The 23,970-nt window shown below is 40.6% G+C and overlaps 1 protein-coding gene across 1 annotated transcript in view; it reads left to right on the top strand.

The window, feature by feature from the left end:
• pdzd8 (PDZ domain containing 8) overlaps positions 1-23,970 on the top strand; it is a 247,521-nt gene that overhangs the window by 131,269 nt on the left and 92,282 nt on the right. The window lies entirely within an intron of this gene.

The following is a 23,970-nucleotide window of genomic DNA, read 5'->3' as shown; positions in this document are numbered from 1 at the left end:
AAGGGTGCGAGGGAAGAGAAGTGAGTGCAGTTACTATAACAAGAGAGAAGGTGCTCAAAATGCTGAAAGACCTAAAGGTACATAAGCCACCTGGACCAGATGAACTTCACCCTGAAAGAGGTAGTGGTAGAGATTGTGGAAGCATTAGTAATGATATTTCAAAAATCATTGGACTCTGGCATGGTGCCAGAAGACTGGAAAATTGCAGATGTCTCTCTACTCTTTAAGAAAGGAGGAAGGCAGCAGAAAGGAAATTATAGACCAGTTAGCCTCACCTCAGTGGTTGGGAAGATGTTGGAGTCAATTGTTAAGGATAAGGTTATGGAGTACCTGGTGACACAGGACAAGATAGGACAAAGTCAGCTTGGTTTTCTTCAGGGAAAATCCTGCCTGATGAACCTGTTAGAATTCTGTGAGGAGATTACAAGTGGATAGATAAAGGGGATGTAGTGGATGTTGTATATTTGGACTTTCAGAAAGTCTTTGACAAGGTGCCATACATGAGGCTTTTTACCAAGTTAAGAGCCCATGCTATTACAGGGCAATTCTTGGCATGGTTAGAGCATTGGCTGATGGGTAGGAGGCAGTGAGTAGGAATAAAAGGATCCATTTCTGGTTGGCTGTCACTGAGAAGTGGTATTCCCGCGTGGGTAGGTGGTGGGACCACTTCTTTATATGCTGTATATCAATAATTTAGATGATGGTATAGATGGCTTTGTTGCCAGGTTTGCAGATGATACAAAGATTGGTGGAAGGGCAGGTAGTGTTGAGGAAACAGGTAAGCTGCAGAAGAACTTAAGGAGATTAGGAGAATGGGCAAGAAAGTGGCAAATGAAATACAATATTGGAAAATGCTTGGTCATGCATTTTGGTAGAATAAATAAATGTGCATACTATTTTCTAAATGGGGAGAAAATCCAAAAATCTTAGATGCAAATGGACTTGGGGATCCTCGTGCAGAACATCCTAAAGGTTAACTTGCAGGTCGAGTCAATGGTGAGGAAGGGAAATGCAATGTTAACATTCATTTCAAGAGGTCTAGAATGTAAGAGCAGGGATGTGATGCTGAGGCTTTATAAGGCACTGGTGAGGCCTCACCTTGAGTATAGTGAACCTCAAGGTTTTGCGCCCCTCATCTTAGAAAAATTATGCTGGCATTGGAGAGGGTTCAGAGGAGGTTCACAAGGATGATTCCAGGAATGAAAGGGTTATCATACAAGGAACGTTTGATGACTTTGTGTCTATACTCGCTGGAATTCAGAAGGATGAGGGGAGATCTTATTGAAACCTTTTGAATGTTGAAAGGCCTAGACAGAATAGATGTGGAATGGATGTTTCTCATGGTGGGGGAGTCTAGGACAAGAGGGTATAGCCTCGGGATAGAGGGGTGTCCATTTAAAACAGAGGTGGAGAAATTTCTTTGGCCGGGGGTGGTGAATTTGTGGAATTTATTACCACAGGCAGCTTTGGAGGCCAGGCCTTTGGGTGTATTTAAGGCAGAGATTGATAGGTTCCTGATTGGACATGGCATCAAAGATTACAGGGAGAAGGCCGGGGAGTGGGCGTGAGGAGGGGAAAAAAAAGGATCAGCCATGATTGAATGGCAGAGAAAACTCATAAGTCTACTCTTATGTCTTATGGTCTTATAACCTGTGCTTTACACCCTGGTTCAGACAAATGCCTTATTTCTATGTGCATTATATGGTTTAATGCATCATATACATGTATATAGTTAAATGACAATAAACTTGACTTGACTTTAGTGAGAATACCATAGACACGTATCTAAATTGGAAAAGGGCCTAAAATAGTCTTTTGAGCTTCGGACTTTGTGGAGAGGGAAACCAATACAATCTGAAGGAAATAAGGTGCCAATAGGATAAATCTAACAGTGGTGATCCCAATATTTACTATTGATCTTTGTAACAGAAGCAGTAAAAATAGGCAGTGAGCATTGTAAACCGTGAAGTAGTTTGATAACTAACAATTCATACCAGAAACAGAACCGAATATGCCCGTGATATTAAACCTGATTCTGATTAGCATTCCTTAAAACTGTGGCTTTTACAACCAGAAGGAATGTTTCTGTCTGACATAATACATGATTTTAATAAATAGCTTAATTATCAGCTGTTGGAAATCTAATTATGAGGAAGTCCGTTGGGCACAGCTGCAGTGATCCAACTGAAATTTGGTGTGTTTAATCGGTTTCAATTTATTAGAATGATTAAAGACAGGGTGTGTTAGTCATAGACATGAAACATGCTGCAGGAAACTGATCTGATTCAATTGTGGCTGGTTAGAATGTAATTTGCTAGAATAACTGTATATAAGGAGCCTTGATAATGGCTTTCTGTTTGATATTGTTCATCTCTTACCCTCTCAAACATTCACTCAAATATCCTCACTCACATTTTCACATAATCTCTTGCCTATAAATGTGTGCATGCACACACACACACACACACACACACACACACACACACACACACACACACACACACACACACAAAACACGTTTATAATTTGTTCCTTTGAACTGAGGTATATGTGTGTATTTGGCCTGTTTTTAGCTTTTTGAGATATCCGATAAGGATATTGTTTTTAAGCTGGCCTGTGTAAGCAGATTTTTCCACATGCACGTTGAGATTTTATGGGTTACTATGTATAAATGCCATTAGGCTGCAATGGAAAAATGTTTTTGTTTAATTTAGAGATACAACATGGAATAGGTCCTTCCGGCCCTTTGAGCCACGGCGCCAAAATCCACCAACAGCCCCCGATTTAACCCTCACCCAGCTGGTATGTCTTTGGAGGCTGGGAGGAAACCGGAGCACCCGGAGAAAACCCACACATTCCATGGGGAGGACGAAAAGGCTCTTTACGTAGGACAACGGGATTGAACTCTGAAACCCGAGCTGTAAGAGAATTGCTCTAACTGCTACATTACTGTGGCGTCCAATTTAAACACAGTTTATCCAGTCTCAAACAAGAGAAAAAAAATCTGCAGATGCTGGAAATCCAAGCAACACACACAAAATGCTAGAGAACTCAGCAGGCCAGGCAACATCTCTGGCAAAGAGTACAGTCTGAGTTTTGGGCCAAAACCCTTCAGCAGGACTGGAGAAAAAAAGATGAGTAGAGTTAAAAGGTAGGGGAGGGGAGAGAGAAACTCAAGGTGATGGATGAAACCAGCAGGGGGAGGGATGAAGTAAAGAGCTGGGAAGTTGATTGGTGAAAGAGATACAGGGCTGGAGAAGGGGGAATCTGATAGCTGAGACATGGAGGAAAGAAAAAGGGGCAGAAGCACTAGAGAGAAGCAATGGGCAGGCAGGAGATACGGTGAGAGAAGGAAAAGGGGATGGGGGTTGGTGAAGGGGGGGCCATTAGTAGTATTTCGAGAAATCAATGTTGCGGAAGTTGGAGGCTACCCAGATGGTGTTGTTCCTTCAAGCTGAATGTGGCCTCATAATGACAGCGGAGGAGGCCGTGGATAGACATATAGGAATGGGAATGGGAAGGGGAATTAAAATGGGTGGGCACTGGGAGATTCCACTTTTTCTGACAGACATTGGCAGAGGTCACATGTTGGTGAGATCCAGGTGTGACGGGGATGTTTCAGTGTGTTATGTCCAGGTGTGACGGGTATGTTTCAGTGGGTTATGTCCAGGTGTGATGGGGATGTTTCAGTGCGTTATGTCCAGGTGTGATGGGGATGTTTCAGTGCGTTATGTCCAGGTGTGATGGGGATGTTTCATTGTGTTTTGCCCAGGTGTGATGGGGATGTTTCAGTGGGTTATGTCCAGATGTGTCTGGATGTTTCAATGCGTTATGTCCAGGTGTGTCTGGATGTTTCAGTGGGTTATGTCCAGGTGTGACGGGTATGTTTCAGTGGGTTATGTCCAGGTGTGATGGGTATGTTTCAGTGGGTTATGTCCAGGTGTGACAGGGATGTTTCAGTGGGCTATTTCCAGGTGTGACAGGGATGTTTCAGTGTGTTATGTCCAGGTGTGACGGGGATGTTTCAGTGTGTTATGTCCAGGTGTGACGGGGATGTTTCAGTGGGTTATGTCCAGGTGTGACAGGGATGTTTCAGTGTGTTATGTCCAGGTGTGACGGGTATGTTTCAGTGTGTTTTGTCCAGGTGTGACGGGTATGTTTCAGTGGGTTATGTCCAGGTGTGATGAGTATGTTTGAGTGCGTTATATCCAGGTGTGACGGGGATGTTTCAGTGGGTTATTTCCAAGTGTGACAGGGATGTTTCAGTGTGTTATGTCCAGGTGTGACGGGGATGTTTCAGTGTGTTATGTCCAGGTGTGACGGGGATGTTTCAGTGGGTTATGTCCAGGTGTGACAGGGATGTTTCAGTGTGTTATGTCCAGGTGTGACAGGGATGTTTCAGTGTGTTTTGTCCAGGTGTGTCTGGATGTTTCAGTGGGTTACGTCCAGGTGTGATGGGGATTTTTCAGTGTGTTATGGCCAGGTGTGTCTGGATGTTTCAGTGTGTTATGTCCAGGTGTGTCTGGATGTTTCAGTGTGTTATGTCCAGGTGTGACGGGGTTGTTTCAGTGTGTTTTGTCCAGGTGCGATGGGCATATTTCAGTGGGTTACGTCCAGTGTGTCTGGCAAGTGAGAAGAGTTCAGAGGCCAGAGTAGGGAATAGAATGCATACCCAGCTTCTCATGTGGAATGTGACTCATACAGTTACTTATCAATTATCAATATTCTACTTCATTCCTTTTTGATAAGCACTAGAAATATTGATCAGAATCAAAATCGCGTAGAACCAGCATATGGTCTCCAATGGACATGTACAATTCCAGTTAACATTGCGAATTATGCAGGAGTAAATCGGTCCACCTATTAAAAAACGGGTATATTGAATTATCATTTTACAAAGTAGCATAAGGTAAGTGGCAGACCATCTCAAATGTCTTTTCTTGACAAGATTAAAACATGAGTCAGTTCTTACTATCCATTTTTGTGAATCTCACTCGGCAGTTTTAAAATAGATCGATAGGTACAGTGGCGTGCAAACGTTTGGGCAGCCCAGTCAAAATTTCTGTTACTGTGAGTAGAAGATGAACTGATCTCCAAAAGTCATAAGGTTAAAGATGAAACATTCTTTTCAACATTTTAAGCAAGATTAGTGTATTATTTTTGTTTTGTACAATTTTAAGAGTGAAAAAAAGGAAAGGAGCACCATGCAAAAGTTTGGGCACTCCAGAGATTTGAGCTCTCAGATAACTTTTACCAAGGTCTCAGACCTTAATTAGCTTGTTAGGGCTATGGTTTGTTTACAATCATTGTTAGGAAAGAACAGATTATGCAAATTTCAAAGCTTTATAAATACCCTAACTCCTTAAACCTTGTCCCAACAATCATCAACCATGGGCTCCTCTAAGCAGCTGCCTAGCACTCTGAACATTAAAAAAATGATGCCCACAAAGCAGGAGAAGGCTATAAGAAGATAGCAAAGCGTTTTCAGGTAGCTGTTTCCTCAGTTCGTAATGTAATTAAGAAATGGCAGTTAACAGGAACGGTGGAGGTCAAGTTGAGGTCTGAAAGACCAAGAAAACTTTCCGAGAGAACTGCTCGTAGGATTGCTAGAAAGGCAAATCAAAACCCCTGTTTGACTGCAAAAGACGTTCAGGAAGATTTAGCAGACTCTGGAGTGGCAGTGCACTGTTCTATTGTGCAGCGACACCTGCACAAATATGACCTTCATGGAAGAGTCATCAGAAGAAAACCTTTCCTGCATCCTCACCACAAAATTCAGCGTCAGAGGTTTGCAAAGGAACATCTAAACAAGCCTGATGCATTTGGGAAACAAGTCCTGTGGACTGATGAAGTTAAAATAGAACTTTTTGGCAGCAACGAGCAAAGGTATGTTTGGAGAAAAAAAGGTGCAGAATTTCATGAAAAAAAACAGCTCTCCAATTGTTAAGCACGGGGGTGAATCGATCATGCTTTGGGTTGTGTTGCAGCCAGTGGCAGGGGAAGAATGAATTCAATTAAATACCAGCAAATTCTGGAAGCAAACATCACACAGTCTGTAAAAAAGCTGAAGATGAAAAGAGGATGGCTTCTACAACAGGATAATGATCCTAAACACACCTCAAGATCCACAATGGTCCACCTTGAGAAGCACAAGCTGAAAGTTTTGCCATGGCCCTCACAGTCCCCCGACCTAAACATCATCAAGAATCTGTGGATAGACCTCAAAAGAGCAGTGCATGCAAGACGGCCCAAGAATCTCACAGAACTAGAAGCTTTTTGCAAGGAAGAATGGGGGAAAATCCCCCAAACAGGAGTTGAAAGACTCGTAGCTGGCTGCAGAAAGTGTTTACAAGCTGTGATACTTGCCAAAGGGGGTGTTACTAAGTACTGATCATGCAGGGTGCCCAAACTTTTGCTTCAGGCCCTTTTCCTTTTTTGTTATTTTGAAACTGTTAAAGATGGAAATAAAAAAGTAATCTTGCTTAAAATATTAAAGAAATGTGTCATCTTTAACTTTATGCCTTTTGGAAATCAGGTCATGTTTTACTCGCTTAGCTATTCACAGTCACAGAAATTTTGACCGGGGCTGTCCAAACTTTTGCATGCCGCTGTAGATCAAGATATAGGTATTTTTAGACATAGCTGGAAGGATAGATCAGTTCAAAAGAAACTCTGTGGGAAAGCATAGAAAATTCAAGATTCAATATTGTTTAATGTAATTTCCTGTACACAAGTGAAAGGAGATGGAAGTAATTGTTACTCTGGGTCCAAAAGAACCCACAGAAGATAAAGAACACAATAATTATACATAAAATGCATTAAATATAAAAATATAGTATAGCTTTTATATATATATAGATTGAGTGTGTGTTGATAAAGTGATGCTAGGCTGTACATTAAATGATTGATGGGAAGTAATAAAGTATACAGGAAACTAAGATGAGCAGAGCTCAGCCCACAGGGGAAATGGATCGATATTATGTTTGTACCAAATCTTTGGCACTATTGCTCACCCAACCAGTCGTGAGGCTTGGATTCTTGACTTTGAATGTTGAAGGAAATTGTTTGCTAAACCCATAATTTGAAGGCTTTAACAGAATAAACAATTTTCAAGGACATCAAGATTCTTCCAGTCAATATTACTCTGTCTCATTTAACAGCTCAACACAGGCAGGTCCTTTTGCCTTTAATGTGCATCTCCAGATGACACCCACTGGGAGAGACACTGTCTCTCACTGTCATGTTTAATTTCACTAACTGCTCTTTAATGTGCATCTGCAGATGACACCCACTGGAAGAGATATTGTCTCTCACTGTCATGTTTAATTTCACTAACTGCTATAAGATCATGATCTCTGGTTGTGCTAAATTGTTGTTGTTGGTCTTAAATACACGGTCATACATCTGTGCTTCAACTGTCGGACATCAAAAATCTATATATTATCTCCTGTTTTTAACTCAAATTTGTCAACCCTCGTGCAGTATTTCAAAATGCAACCTTTCACGTGCTTCAAACAAAATACAAAGGTTTGTACAATTTGCTCTCAAGAGCTAAATACAGAACAGCATGAAGCCCAATCATTCACTCTTTTAAAAGAAAATGCTTCTGAGTCTTTACTATTAAGTGTTGTCAGAAGTCAGTGTTTGTGCAAGGACATAGTGTACATTTAAACGTTCCCACATCCATCCAAACTCCCCGAGCTTTACATTTGTTGTAGCAGTTTAAAGTTCTATTGGTTAAAAGGCAACTTACCTATCCCTGAATCTAAAATTTTAATCTTAAATTCTTCTTTCAAAATTCCCTCCAGGCCTAGTTTACAGAAATAAGGGGTATTATTTATTTACTTACTTTTTAGCGATACGGCGCAGAATAGCCAACCCCTTTGAACTATGTAGCCCAGCAACCTACAACAACTCTGATTCAACCCTAACCCAATCATAGGATAATTAGCCCATCGGCTACGTCCTCAGACTGTAAGAGGAACTGGAGCACCTGGAGGAAACCCTGGCGTTCCATGGGGAGGATGTACAGACTCCTTACAGAGGACATTGGATTTGAACTCAGAACTCCGGCAACCCAAGCTGTGATAGCGTTGCACTGACTGCTACACTACCGAGGCGCCTAATCAGCAGAGTAACGAGTTCCAGCTCTTAGTATGTGATGGCACTGAAGATTTGAGGCTGACAATTTTTTAAGGTAGGTTCTTGGACAAGAATTGAACAAACACTCAATTAATTGTTCACAAATTAAAGTCCACTATTCAGGTTGAGATACAATGAAATCCCCAGTTGTTCGCAGATAAAGCCCACCCACCACTGAGCACATCTACAGTGAGCACTGTCACAGAATAGCAACATCTGTCATCTAGGACCCCCACCACCCCTACATGCTCTCTTCTCGCTGCTGCCTTCAGGAAGAAGGTACAGGAGCCTCAGGACTCACTCCACCAGGTTTATGAACAGTTATTACCCCTCAACCATCAGGCTCTTGAACCAGTGGGGATAGCTTCACTCAACTTCTATCATCTCATCACTGAACAGTTCCAACAACCTATGGGCTCACTTTCAAGGACTCTTCATCTCATGTTCTTGATATTTATTTTTTATTATTATTCTTTTTCTTTCTTTTTGTATTTGCAGACAGTTTGTTCTGCTTTGCATTTTGGTTGTTTGCCCATCCTGTTGCATGCAGTCTTTCATTGATTCTATTGTGCTTCTTTACTTACTGTGAATGCCCACAAGAAAACGGATCTCAGGTTGTATATGGTGAAATATATGTACTTTTTAAAATCTTTTCATCAAATTAGTACACAAAAAGTAAACCATGTAGACACTAATACACTGTTGCAATATAAATTTGCAAGAGATATTAATACACAAAAAAAAGTTAGTACAAACAGTGCAGTTTAGATATAAAATAACAAGGTAATATAATAGTATACTAATTTTCCATACATAACAATAAAGAGAAGAAAAAACCCAAAAAAAAACCCACCGTGCAACTAATCTAAAAAGCAAAGCTAACTAGGTAACAAGTGGACTTAAACAACTTAAAACAATCACGTCCTCAAACCCGACAGTTAAAAAAGCAAGAAGGGAATGTAAATATGGGCAAAGAGAAAAAAAATTACATTAAAATGAAAATGTTGAATAAAAGATCTCCAGGTCTGTTCAAATTTAACTGAAGTATCATAAAGATTACTTCTGATTTTCTCCAAATTTAAACATAGTATCATCTGAGAAAACCAAAAGAACGTAGTTGGGGCATTAATCTCCTTCCAATGTTGTAAAATATATCTTTTCGCCATTAAAGTAAGAAATGCAATCATTCTACGGGCTGAAGGAGAAAGACTACTGGAAATTTTAGGTAATCCAAAGATAGCAGTAATAGGATGGGGAGAAATATCTATATTCAATACCTTTGAAATAATATTAAAAATGTCTTTCCAAAAAGTTTCCAAAGTAAGACAGGACCAAAACATGAGTTAAGGAGGCTATCTCCCCATGACATCTGTCACCAAGAGGGTTAATATGAGAATAAAAATGAGCTAATTTATCTTTAGACATATGTGCTCTATGAACAACTTTAAATTGAATTAGGGAGTGTTTGGAACAGATAGAGGAAGTATTGACTAGTTGTAAAATATGCGCCCAGTCATCCGCCGAGATAATAAAGCCCAATTCCTTTTCCCAATCTGACCTAATCTTATCGAATGGAGCTTTCCTAAGTTTCATGATAGTATTATAAATAATAACCGTTACACCTTTCTGACATGGGTTAAGGTTAATTATAGTATCTAAAATATATGTAGGAGGTAACGTCGGAAAGGAAGAGAGTATAGTACTTAGGAAATTTCTAACTTGGAGGTATCTAAAAAAATGTAATCCTGGTAAGTTATATTTGTTAGATAATTGTTCAAAAAACGTAAGGGAGCCATCTAAAAATAAATCCAAAAACCGTGATATACCATTAGTCTTCCAAATTTGAAAGGCACGGTCCGTGGAAGAGGGGGGAAAGAATATGTTGCCTAAAATAGGAATCGCAAGCCCAAATTGATTAAGATCGAAAAATTTTTAGAATTGAAACCAAATACATAAGGTATATTTAACTATCGGGTTACAAACCTGTTTGTGGCGTTTCAAATCGAAAGGAAGAGAAGAACCTAAAATGGAGCCAAGTGCATAACCTTGAGCAGATTGTAATTCCAATACTACCCATTTAGGAATGGATATTATATCTTGGTCAAGTAACCAAAATTTCGTGTGTCGAATATTAATTGCCCAATAATAGAATCTAAAGTTAGGTAATGCCAAACCTCCATCTCTGTTAGCTTTCTGTAGATATATTCTACCCAATCTCGGGTTTTTATTTTGCCAAATAAAAGAAGAAATTTTAGAGTCAACTTTGTCAAAAAAGGATTTTGGAACAAAAATGGGTAGTGCCTGAAATACATATAAAAATTTTGGCAGAATAAACATCTTAACAGCATTAATACGACCAATCAAAGTTAAATAAAGTGGAGACCATTTAAATGAAAGTTGAGTAATGTGATCAATTAAGGGTAGGAAATTAGTCGTAAATAAATCCTTATGTTTACAGGTAATTTTAATCCCAAGATATGAAAAATGGTTATTAACCAATTTAAACGGGAGGTTCTGATATGAAATATATGTACTTTGATAACAAATTTGCTGCGAACCGTTGGGTATTCCCATCAAGCATCTATCGTTATGAGTAGCAAACATGAGATGATATGGTTGTGTCTTGCCTGGTCTTTAGTGATTGTCCCATAAGCAAGCACAGTGAATGGCTTTCTGGTGGCAGCTCAGGAGGGAGCCTGTTCGGAGCCATGGTTATCATCAGGATATTTACATTTAATCACTGGATCTCCATTTAACCTAGCTCCTTCATGTAGTCATCTCCCTTAGCATTTTATTTCCTAAAGGCGCACGTATTATGCCTTAAGGCATAATTGTTCTTTTATTACTGATACACGCCCTTCCAGTCCTCGAGTTGCGCTGCCCAGCAACCCCTCCCCGCCTCAATTTAACCCTCGCCTAATCACAAGACAACTTTCCAGTACATCTTTGAATAGTGAGAGGAAACCAGAGCACCTGGAGGAAACCCACACATTCCACAGGGAAAACGTACAAACATCCTTACAGACAGTGACAGGAATTGAACCCCAGTCCTTGGTACTGTAAAGCAATGTTCCTGTGTCTTATGATCGTCAATCTATTCATGCTTCATCCAGCTGAAACTGTAATTTGCTGATTTCCTGCTGACATATGGTAGTGAGTAGCTTTGTCGTACCACACCTGGGGCTTTTTGATATTTTATTATCTTGAAGATCCAAACATTTTTGTTCAGATTTTGCAGGTTGTTCTTTGGTAGCTTCTTAAACTTATAACTCCACTCAGTCTTTTCTGATGTTTTCTGGAATCTTTATTCTGCGTAATTGCCTGTGTAACCAAACTTTGTGTTTCACCTAATAACTGACCTTGCTGCCAATCTGATTTCTGTTATTTACTTAAAGATACAGCAGGAACAGGCCTTTCCAGCCCTTTGAACCACACTACCCGCAACCCTTGCCTAATCACTGGATAATTTGCAATGAGGAGCACTCGGAGAAAACCCAGCTTTCCACAGGCAATACGTACAGGCTCCTTACAGATGATGTCGGAATTCCAACACTCCGAGCTGTAATAGTGTTGCGCCAACTGCTACACTACTGTGGCACCCTTTTAACTTTGAGGTGATTCCCAATCTCCTTGTGACTAGTTGTTGAAAGCTCCTCTGTTTCTTACTCATGGGCCATTTGCTTTCTATAGTTTGATTTCTGCACTTGGTTCTGCTGTCTCCTTCTACAGCTTTTGGTGCTGTACCTGATTAGTAATAACTGATTTAGGATTATGTTCTCTCCTGGCCTGCATGACTGACAAAGTTTCTACACAGTCTGAGTGAAACACGTTCTCATGGGCTTAGCTGAATTCCTAAACCAGAACACAAGAGATTCAGCAGATATTGGCAATCCAGATGAACACACACAAAATGCTGGAGTAACTCAGCAGCTCAGGCAGGATCTGTGCAGGCCACCCTCAGGTTGGAGGAACCAACAGCTCAAATTCCGTCAGCGTAGCCTCCAACCTGAAGGCATGAGCATCGATTTCTCTAACTTCTGTTAATTTCTCCCTCTCTGCATTCTGACTCTCCTCTTGACTCTTCTTCACTTCTCACCTGCCTGTCAGTTCCTTCTGGAGCCATGCCTCTTTTCTTTCTCCCATGGTCCACTCTCCTCTCCGATCAGACACCTTCATCTACAACCCGGTACCTCTTCCACTTATCACCTTCCAGTTTCTCATTTCACCCCCCAACCACACCCATCTTTCCCCTCATCGGGCTTCGCTTATCACTTGCCAACGTTTACTCCTTTCCCCTCACTTTCCTGTTCTGGTTCCTTCCAGTCCTGATGAAGGGTCTCGGTCGAAATGTCCACTTTATTCCTCTCCACAGAATTTGCCTGACTTGACGAGTTCCTCCAGCATTTTGTGTGTCTTTACCCAACCAGAAGCTTCTTCCTTGCTAAAGAAAATCTGAAGTCATATTGGGCAAGTTAAATATGCAAATATTTTATTTCTTTCCTAGGAGATTAGAATTGTGTACTCCTTGTCTGATACTGCATTTCTTTACACAAAAGTCCTCACATATCTCTCAAGAACTGTGCAGGATTTCTTTAAATATTTTAGCAGCTATGGTGTGAGTTTAAGTAGTAGTATGAGAGATGAAGCAAAGGAGATTGGCCAGTTTTGGACAGTGGACCTTTTAAAGGGCAGTACCCAGCACAAACCCTTTTCTCATTGTTACCATCAGGAAGGAGGTACACACACACCATTTCAAGAATGGCTTTGTCCCCTCCACCATCAGATTCCTGAATGGACATTGAACCCATGAACACTTAGCGAATATTTTTTATCCTTTTTTTTTGCACTTCTTATTTAATTTATACATATATACAGTGGCATGAAAAAGTTTGGGCACCCCGGTCAAAATTTCTGTTGCTGTGAATAGCTAAGCAGGTAAAAGATGACCTGATTTCCAAAAGGCATAAAGTTAAAGATGATGCATTTCTTTTATATTTTAAGCGAGATTACTTTTTTATTTCCATCTTTTACAGTTTCAAAATAACAAAAAAGGAAAAGGGCCCGAAGCAAAAGTTTGGGCACCCTGCATGGTCAGTACTTAGTAACACCCCCTTTGGCAAGTATCACAGCTTGTAACGAAAACCAATTTCCCCCAGGATCAATAAGTATCACTATCACTATGACTATTTGTAAACACTTCCTGTAGCCAGCTAAGAGTCTTTCAATTCTTGTTTGGGGGATTTTCGCCCATTCTTCCTTGCAAAAGGCATTTAGTTCTGTGAGATTCTTCGGCCATCTTGCACTCACTGCTCTTTTGAGGTCTATCCACAGATTTTCGATGATGTTTAGGTCGGGGGACTGTGAGGGCCATGGCAAAACCCTCAGCTTGCGCCTCTTGAGGTAGTCCATTGTGGATTTTAGGATCATTATCCTGTTGTAGAAGCCATCCTCTTTTTATTTTCAGCTTTTTTACAGACGGTGTGATGTTTGCTTCCAGAGTTTGCTGGTATTTAATTGAATTCATTCTTCCCTCTACCAGTAAATGTTCCCCGTGCCACTGGCCGCAACACAAGCCCAAAGCATGATCGATCCACCCCCGTGCTTAACAGTTGGAGAGGTGATCTTTTCATGAAATTCTGCACCCTTTTTTCTCCAAACATACCCTTGCTCATTGTGGTTTTGATTTGCCTTTCTAGCAATCCTACGAGCAGTTCTCTCAGAAAGTTTTCTTGGTCTTTCAGACCTCAATTTGACCTCCACCATTCCTGTTGACTGCCATTTCTTAATTACATTACAAACTGAGGAAATAGCTGCCTGAAAACGCTTTGCTATCTTCTTGTAGCCTTCTCCTGCTTTGCGGGCATCATTTATTTTAATTTTCAGAGTACGAGGCAGCTGCTTAGAGGAGCCCCTGGCTGCTGGTTGTTGGGACAAGGTTTGAGGAGTCAGGGTATTTATAAAGCTTTGAAATTTGCATCACCTGGCCTTTCCTAACGATAACTGTGAACAAGCCATAGCCCCAACAAGCTAATTAAGGTCTGAGACCTTGGTAAAAGTTATCTGAGAGCTCAAATCTCTTGGGGTTCCCAAACTTTTGCACGGTACCCCTTTCCTTTTTTTCCACTCTAAAATTGTACAAAACAAAAATAATACACTAATCTTGCTTAAAATGTTGAAAAGAATGATTTGTCTTTAACTTTATGACTTTTGGAGATCAGTTCATCTTCTACTCACTTAACTATTCACAGTAACAGAAATTTTGACCAGGAGTGCCCACGCTTTTGCATGCCACTGTACCTATTGTAATTTAATGTTTCTATGATTATGTATCACAATGCGCTGTTGCGATCTAATGGCTCGGTCTGTGTTTCTCATTGCAAGTTGTGCCATGGTGAGTTCCATTGATGGATTGCTTCTCAGTGCATTAATTGAATAATGGATACTTTATTGTACCTGGCATTGTGCACAATTGCATTTTATGACAGCAGAAACGAACTTGACTTTTTCAGGCACTGAAAAGATCCTGTGCCTGTTTTCTATAATACTTGTCATTCCCAGCATTGGTAGGTAATAGAATTAATGTGCTGTCCAACAGAAAAATCAAAACCTTTTTTTTTATTCCCACCAGAACATGGTGTGTCATTCAAAGTAGTTGTCCATCTTTCCAGTCAGTAGTTCAGGATCAAATATGGGTTTGTGCTATTTAAGGTAAACTTAAATTAGAGGGAGAACTGCATTTATCCTTAGCACCATTGAGAAGTTGCTTTGGACCTCACTCCTGGTTGCTCTCCCATAAGCCAAGTCTAGGGAATTCTATAAGGAAAAGAATGGACTGACTTCATAGCTATCTGATGGAATGGTTCATTGGCACTCAGTGTTGAGACTTTGGTAATGAGCCAGAAGCCCACTTGTAATACATTGTACAAGGAGGAAATACATTCCTGACATTAAAAAGAAACAAAGAAAGATTAATTTTATTTGTCAAATGAACATCGAAACATCCATGAACTGCATTTTTTGTGTCAACAACCAACACAGAACCAGATGGGCAGACTCGATTGGCCAAATAGCCTAATTCTGCTCCTATATTTTATGGTCTTATGGTCTACTATTTGCTGGGGGCAGCCTTCAAGTGTCGCATGTTTCCAGTGCTGATGTAGCATACCCAAAATTTGCTAACCCTAAGTCCTAATTCTTTGGAATGTGGGAGGGAATCAGAGCACCCAGAAGAAACTCGCACAGTTATAGGGAGATCATACAAACACCTACAGACACTGGTGGGAATTGAACCTCATTCTTAAAGTTGGTACTCTGATCTTACAGCTGTGTTACTCTGATGTGTTACACTTGGGAGAATTGCTGCACATAGCTCTATCGGGCTTTGCATTTATGTCACAAAAGTGTATTGAAAAGTATTTTTGTAAGTTGAGATAACCACACTTCAATGCAGTTTGATTTATTCACTAACACTATGCGTTGTGAAAAGGAGCATGCTGCCCAATCTTGATGGACAGCCGGATTGGCCTTTAATCATTTGTTTGAGAGGTACTTCACAGCTTTAAACCGGCACTGGAGTTAAAAGTAACCACTACAGCACCGTAAGTGGTTTCTCTTTCCTGCTTGGACTAACTGAATCAGAACTGAATGAGATGATAAAATTAGATTTTATTATTTCTTATTGCTTTGTGCTTTCTGTTGTTGCCTTTTCTTGCTGTCCCCTTTGTATAAGTAATGTAATTCGGTCACCATTGTCTCCCACAATATCTTTTATTATGATCATTGCGTTACAGCTTCCAACATCTTGGCTGCTCCCATTTCAACCCTTTCAGGTCTTTTGATTTGGGAGAGAATGCATTAATGATTGAATGGATTGACACTCTCATTTTACAAAGAACTGGATACTGAAGCAAACTATCCAGCATTAGTTCTTTGTCAACAATCTTTTATATAACGTCCATAACGTAGCAATTTGATCCAGCCTATTTCTTAGAGGCATGAATAGACAAAAATTAGCTATCAGACAGATTAAAGGAGCTTTAGCATAGATTTGGCGTGTGGCCAAGTAGTTAAGGTATTCGTCAAGGAGATGGCCAAAGTGAGAAATAACGAAGTTTAGAGGCTGTGGTATGGTAGGACAGAGAAAGTCATGTCTGTGTGAGCTGTTTTTGGTCAAAAATATAGTTTGCATGGTACATTACAAATGATTGATTTCTGATTTATCATCAAACCCAACAGCAGTGAAATGGAAATGATAGAAAATGTGATGTTGGTCCTGCTGTCCCATCTGGTTACTACTCGCATCAGTGGATGTTGCCTCAAACAAGTGATTCATTCTCTTAGTACACTGTAGTGAAGAAAATTTTGCTAGCCAGATGACCCGCAACATGCTTGTTCAGCCTGATGTTCCTGTAGGGAATATGCTTGACCTGGAAAGATTTCTAACTTTGCATTTTGAACTAATCCAGTTTACCTAGTGACAGGAAGCAAAAGATAGTGTTGAAAGGATGCTCTTCTGATTAGAAGTCTTTGACAAGTGGTCTACTGCAGGGTTCGGTGCTGGGGCTTTCGTTTGACTTCGCTATAAACATAGGAGGTATGATTGGTAAGTATGTGGATGACATGAAGGTTGATGGTGTCTGGACAGCAAAGAAGTTTATCTAAGACAGTGGTTCCCAACCTTCTTCATGCCGTGGATCCCTAGCATTAACTGAGGGGTCCGCGGGCACCAGGTTGGGAACTCCTGATCTAAGATTACTACAGGATATAAATCAGATGGATTATTGGGCAGAATATTAGCATATGGAATTTAATCTAGTGAAGTGCATGGTGATGCAGTTAGGTGTAGGAGATGTATATTAAATGGTTGGGTGCTAAGGGATGTTAATGGACAGAAAGACCCCAGGATTCAACTCCACACTTCCCTGAAAGTGGCACCAGAGATCGATGGGCTGCTGATGAAGGTATACAGCATTCTTTTCCTCATAGGTCCATGCTTAGAATATAAACATTGAGGCAATTCTTTGAAGTCCTAATTAAAGCACACTTGATTGACACACTATTGAAAAGATGTGGCTGCACTGCAGAGAGTGCTGAGCATCAGGATGTCGGACCGGCCAGATTTGTTTTCCCTCGAAGCTGAGGAGAGATACAGGTAGTTAAAATTATGAGATATGGGTAGTTTATTCAGTCAGAATCATGTCTCCAAAAATAGGGGTATCAGAAATAAGAAGGCAGAGGTTTAAAGTGAGAGGAAGGAGTTTTAAAGGGGATTTAAGGAGAGAGCTTTTTACATAGAATAGTTGGTGTCCGGATACCTCTGCCAGAGGAGGTGGTGGAGTTAGATACAATCACCCTATTTCAGAGATCCTTAGGCACCTACACAGACAAGCCAGAGAAGGACGTAGGATGAAGGCAGATGTGATTCATGGAGTGGGCAAATGGTTGGTGTGGATGAGATGGACTGAAGACCCTATTCTGTATGACAGTACTATGTAGTATTGCTAAAATTCAACTAATGCGACTTAAGCCAAAGCCTCTAAAAGTTATAAATTCTCAGCTACGTTGTAGCTGCAATGTTGATGAATTTCTCCAGTTTATTTTTTCAGTTTCTATGGGGTTATATTCATCAGCCTATTGGGAAGGGGTCATTAGTGCACTTCTTGTTGGAAAACTTATTTCTGTATCTCATGAACATGTGTTAGGTGAGCAGAAGTTTGACCTCAGCTTTGGTAGCCCTACCAAATAATTGACCAGCACACATTTTGAAATGTGGGTTGACATAGAATATTCATGCTAGAAATGGCATTGGTAAGCAAAAATATCCCAGAAAGATATCAATTGCTTCACATGAGGAGGAAGAAACGTCATGAATAGAGTAATACATTTTCTCCTAGAGCTTTTAACATTTAGGCACAAGAGAAGTTGTTAATTTTCCCCACCTTCAATGTGATGGAATTAAATCCACAAACTGAAATGTTACATTCTTGTTACAATAGTGAGAGGTTCTTGTGAGCTTAATGGGCACCAACATCTGGGAAATAAAATCAAAGGCTGATTTCATGGGATTTGATTAATGTTTTCAGAACTTGATTCAGAAAGAACACAGTGCTTTGAAAGGCAAGAGGTTCATAGGGGTGTCTTTCCACTTTTAAATTTAATTTAAAAGTAAGTTTTAAACTTTCATGGTGAATGGTGGATGAGCACTGTCAACACCACTGGGTTCCTCTGGGTGAGGATTTTGTCCCCTATATCCAAATGCCTTTGGCTGACATGTCCATCCCAGAGCTCCTGAGATATCAGCTGGAAATCTGTGAAGCCAGATAAACAATAATTCATCTCTGGGCAATACTACAGTCAGTGTGTTTCATATTGTTGCCCTGCAATTTTTGAGTGATGATCTTTGGAAAACCTCCCTGAGTTTTGCTACCAACTTCCTTTATAAAAACAAATGAAAGCAAATTAATTTAACACTAATCTTCGACATGTCATGGAGCTGTAATTGGAGAAACACACTGTTTCCCATGGTACTGTCCATAAAAGTCCACTGTAGTGAAATGTAAACAGGTATTGAGGGCTGCCAGATTATAATATATTGATGAGGAGTAATCTAAGGGAAACTTAATCGTATTTCCATCCTTGTTATTAAATACTGACAAAAATGGAAGCAATTTTCTTTTGGAATAACGGCTGATGACATCTCATTGGCAGCTCCCAGTTGCTTTTCTATGTTGAACTGGTTTTATGGTTCGTTTTACACTCAGAAAAATAAGTTGTAAACATTGTTCAATTGGTGAAGAAAAGATAATTAACGGATTACTTGATGTCTTAGCCACATCACCATTCCCTCAAAGCCGCGCAGGTGCATTGACGCGGAGTAACTGGAATGCTCCTGCTCATTACCTTTGCTGCCATGTTTAGGTCAGGGTTCTCAGGGGTTGCTGGGCTGTGTGACTCAAAGGGCCGGATGTGCCTATTCTGCACTGTATCGCTAAATAAAATACATCAATGAATGTCAAAAACATCAAGTACTGCCAGTCTACCCGTTAAGTTATCCATGATGGACAATCTGGCACATCCTCTCCGTGATCTACTGAATAAACAGCGAAGCACCCTTTCGAACAGACTCATTCATCTCCGCTGTCACAAGGATCGTTACGGAAAATCTTCCCTACCAACTGCAGTAAGCATATACAACAGTTCATCTCTGTGCAACAGGAGAACACACATCACAGTAGGATAGTCTCTGCTTTATTATTTTGTACATTATTATTGCACAGTATTACACATTATTCTGTACTTTATTATTAGTTAAGTCTAAACACAGCTAAGTGTGTTTTTAAATGTTGCTGCTGTAACAAGAATTTCCCATTTGGGATCAATAAAGTACATTATTATTATTATTATTATTATTATTACCATTACCCCATTCAATAGTGGTGGAGATGGAGTGGACAAGGGTCTGGCAGATGGAATACAATGTTGGTAAATGCAAGGTCATCCACTTTGGAAAGAAAAATGAAAGAGCAGCTTATTATTTAAATGGTAAAAAATTGCAGCATGCTGCTGTGCAGAGGGACTTGGGAGTGCTTGTGCATGAATCACAAAAGGTTGCTTTTCAGGTGCAGCAGGCTGTCAAGAAGGCAAAAGGAATGTTGGCCTTCATTGCTAGAGGGATTAAATTTAAGAGCAGGGAGGTTATGCTGCCACTGTACAGGGTACCGGTGAGGAAGGATATACTGGCTTTGGAGGCGATGCAGAGGAGGTTCACCAGGTTGATTCCAGAGATGAGGGGGTTAGACTATGAGGAGAGATTGAGTCGACTTGGACTGTACTCACTGGAGTTCAGAAAAATGAGAACGGATCGTATGGAAATATATAAAATTATGAAAGGGATAGAAAAGATAGAGTCAGGAAAGTTGTTTCCACTGGTAGGTGAGACTAGAACTAGGGGACATAGCCTCAAGATTCGGGGGAGTAAATTTAGTTTGGAGATGAGGAGGAACTGCTTTTCCCAAAGAGTGGTGAATCTGTGGAATTCTCTGCCCAATGAAGCAACGGAGGCTGCGTAAGTATATTTAAGATAAGGTTGGATAGATTTTTGCATAGTAGGGGAATTAAGGGCTTTGGGGAAAAGGCAGGCAGGTGGAGATGAGTCCATAGCCAGATCAGCCATAAACATTGAATGGTGGAGCAGGCTTCACGGGCCGGATGGCTGACTCCTGCTCCTATTTCTCATGTTCTTATGTTTTTATTTGCTGTTGCCTGCTACAGGAAGGCAATGTGGTGAGTTGATGCATTGTCCAACGAGTTGCAAGTGATTGTCTTGGATGCTTTTCCTGTGATCGCAAAATCCTGTTGGACATTGGTAATGTAGAATACTACAAGTCCCTTTCACTGGTTCATTGGCGAGACAGAAGGCTTGGGGGCTGCATGGGCCATGGTATCATCCTGCGGGGTCATTTGTCACAGCTGCCCAAAGGAGGAGATTAAATTAGATTAGATTAAGAGGACACGCAGTCCTCTTTTATTGTCATTTAGTAATGCATGCATTCGGAAATGAAACGATTTGTTCCTCCAGAATGATATCACAGAAACAGAAGACAAACCAAGACTAAAAAAACTGACAAAAACCACATAATTATAACATATAGTTACAACAGTACAAAGCAATACCATAATTTGATGAAGAACAGACCATGGACATGGTAAAAAAAAAAGTCTCAAAGTCCCGATAGCCCTAACATCTCACGCAGACGATAGAAGGAAGAAACTCTCTTCCTGCCATGAGCTTCCAACGTTGCAAACTTGCCAATGCGGCATCCTGGAAGTCACAGTCCAACTCTGAATCCATCCAAAAACTTCGAGCCTCCGACCAGCCCTCCGACACCGAGCACCGAGCACCCTCTCTGCCGAGCGCTTCGACCCCGGCCCCGGCAATAGGCAAAGCCGAGGATTTGGGGCCTTCCCCTCCTGAGATTCTTGATCGCACAGTAGCAGCGGCAGCGAAGCGGGCATTTCAGAAGTTTCTCCAGATGTTCCTCCGTGCTCTCACGTCTGTCTCCATCAAATCAGGATTATGCACAGCCCCTATTTAACACATACGTTATCAATTTGGAGCGGCCCCACCTCCTCCCCTCCCTGATAACAGAGGCATGATGGGCACACTGCAGTCTGCACTGGGTTGGGACTGGTCCCTCCCATCAGAACGGCCCTCCGCTGTTCGCTGGCTGGAAAGCAAGCTGGGTTGTATTCATCTGCAGCTGCAGTAGTGTGTGCTGAGGACTGCTGCTTGCTTGTTCTTATAGAAATGTGACTGCAAGTCAACATCCACGCACCGTCAATCTGCAGGCCGTGACACTCAGGGGCTTGAATTTTTTACTGACAATTTGGCTGTATTTATATGTATGGTTGAATGACAATTAAACTTGCACTTGATCACAATGATCACTCGTAACCATAACGACTATGGCATGTAGATAAATTGTTTCCTTGCAAGGAGGAGAAGAAACCGCTGTCCTCTTTTCCCACATCCTTGTGATTTCTCACTTTTAATACCCTTGTGTGTAAGTTCAAGTTCAAATTTATTGTCATCTAACTGTACATGTATACAACCAAGTGAAAGAACGTTCCTCTGGACCGCAGTGCGCCGCAAAACGTATAACACATACAGCAATAAAAAAAACAAAGTATTACTACAAAAAAGTTAATAAAATATAATTGAAAACACACGTGAAGTGTACAGCACAGGTGAACAGTAAACAGCTGGCTGGCCTAGTGATGAGACCTCGGTGGTGGCAGGGTATTCATCAGTCTGACAGCCTGAGGAAGAAGCTGTTACCCAGTCTGACAGTCCTAGTCCTGATACACCTGAACCTCCTTCCTGTGGGTCAAAGAGATGGTGGGATGGGTGATAGAGACCCTCAGGGATGCCTCAGGCCCTTTGTATTCAAACTTTGGGCCTTTTGTGTTGTAGCTACCACAGAGAGTCTGAAATGGAGGGGCCACGGTACAATACTGTAAAAAGCTGCAGAAAGTTGTAAACTCAGCCAGCTCCATCATGGGTACTTGCCTCCCCAGCATCGAGGACATCTTCAGAAGCCATTGCCTCATAAAAGGCAGCATCCATCATTAGGGACCCCCATCACCCAGGACATGCCCTCTTCTCATTGCTGCCATAAGGGAGGATGCACAGGAGCCTGAGGCACACGCTCAATGTTTCAAGAACAGTTTCTTCCCCTCCGCCATCTAATTTCTGAATAATAATAACTTTGTTTATATAGCATTTTTCATACATTAACATGCGGGCTCAAAGTGCTTCACATAGATCATAAGGATAAATCAATATAGTCATAAAAATACAAGACAAAATTAAAAATCGTAACTCAAATATTTATATAGAATAACATGTAATCGGAGATACCAAGATATATGACTATAGTCAACATCAACAGAGATTAAGTAATCCTATTAAGTAGGTCAAATTTTAAAAGTAAGTGTTCAGAAGCATTTTGAAATGGACAAGGAACCTGTGTACTCTGCCCCATTAGTTATTTTTCTTTTTTTTGCTCTCTTTTTGCATATGTATTTAATTCAATTTTATATATTTTTTATTGTAATTTATATTTTAATTTTATTAATATGCATTGCAATGTATTGCTGCCACAAACTAACAGATTAAATGACATAATGTATGTTAGTGACACTAAACCTGATTCGGAACGTGTATTAAGGTCTGACTGACTTCCAATGGGCAGTGTGCAGTACCGGCCACACTAACGTTGCAATTTCCTTGGAGTTCCTATCAATTATCTCTTAGAGCTACAGTGAAAGATGGGGAAACCCCAGATCAAAAAGCTCAACCTTTTTGATTCTGAATATTCTTTAAAGCCTGACTGCTTCCCAATGGCCAGTGCAACATTGATGTGTATGGTAGCTAGTTGTTGTTAGGTAAAGTAGCAATCGAAGCTTTCCCCCTGTCAATCACCTTAAAGATTCCTTTCACCAGGTAATTAATTCGTTTCCTGATGTTGCTTTTCTTTTGTGTGTTTCCGGATTGGAGTCCAAAGCAACATGTGGTACCTATTCAGCACAGTGGAAAAACGTGAACTCTGACCTCTGGGCATTCTATTCATTACAAGCTGAGGGATACATGTTGTGGATTTTCCAAGAATGTATCTTCTATACTTTGTAGCCTGGGGAAAAGTGCACTCACAGGACAACAAATACTTTTTCAGGTCTTTAATTCCTTTATGTGTTTTAGGTGTTTTAATGCAGAAAGAGGGTATCAAAATAAAAACACCAAAATGAATAAAAAAAAACTCGGTTCCTGCTGTTACAATCTCAGTTTAATTTCAGTCCACACCCTTGTTACATACGCAGCATGAAAATAAATAAAACAAAATATACAAAACCAATATGGTGGTGGTAATTCTAAAAAAATATTAGATTCCCACCCACCCTGTACCTTATATAAAACATAAAAAATATGAATAGATATATCTCATCTTAACTAAGCTATAGACTCACTTTGGCACACACATGCATAACTTCCAAACACATATAAGCTAGATCCTGAAACGATTTCTCCTTGCTCATGAAGGCTGATAAGGAGCTTCGCACAGCCACGCTCTCCATAGGTATATTTTCTGTGTACCCGTGACTGTTTCGCCACCCACAGCTCCAATCTGCTAATTAAATTTGCTGCGATGCTACATTGATTGGCCTTATCTCAAACAATAACAAAGCAGCACAGTGGTGTGAAGACAACAAGCTCTCCCTCAATGTCGCAGGAACAAAGGAGCTGGTTGTACGCTACAGGAGGAACGGAGA

Source organism: Mobula birostris, chromosome 21 (assembly GCF_030028105.1).
Source record: "Mobula birostris isolate sMobBir1 chromosome 21, sMobBir1.hap1, whole genome shotgun sequence".
In the NCBI taxonomy this organism is placed as follows: domain Eukaryota; kingdom Metazoa; phylum Chordata; class Chondrichthyes; order Myliobatiformes; family Myliobatidae; genus Mobula; species Mobula birostris.
This window is presented reverse-complemented; position numbering and strand designations above follow the sequence as displayed.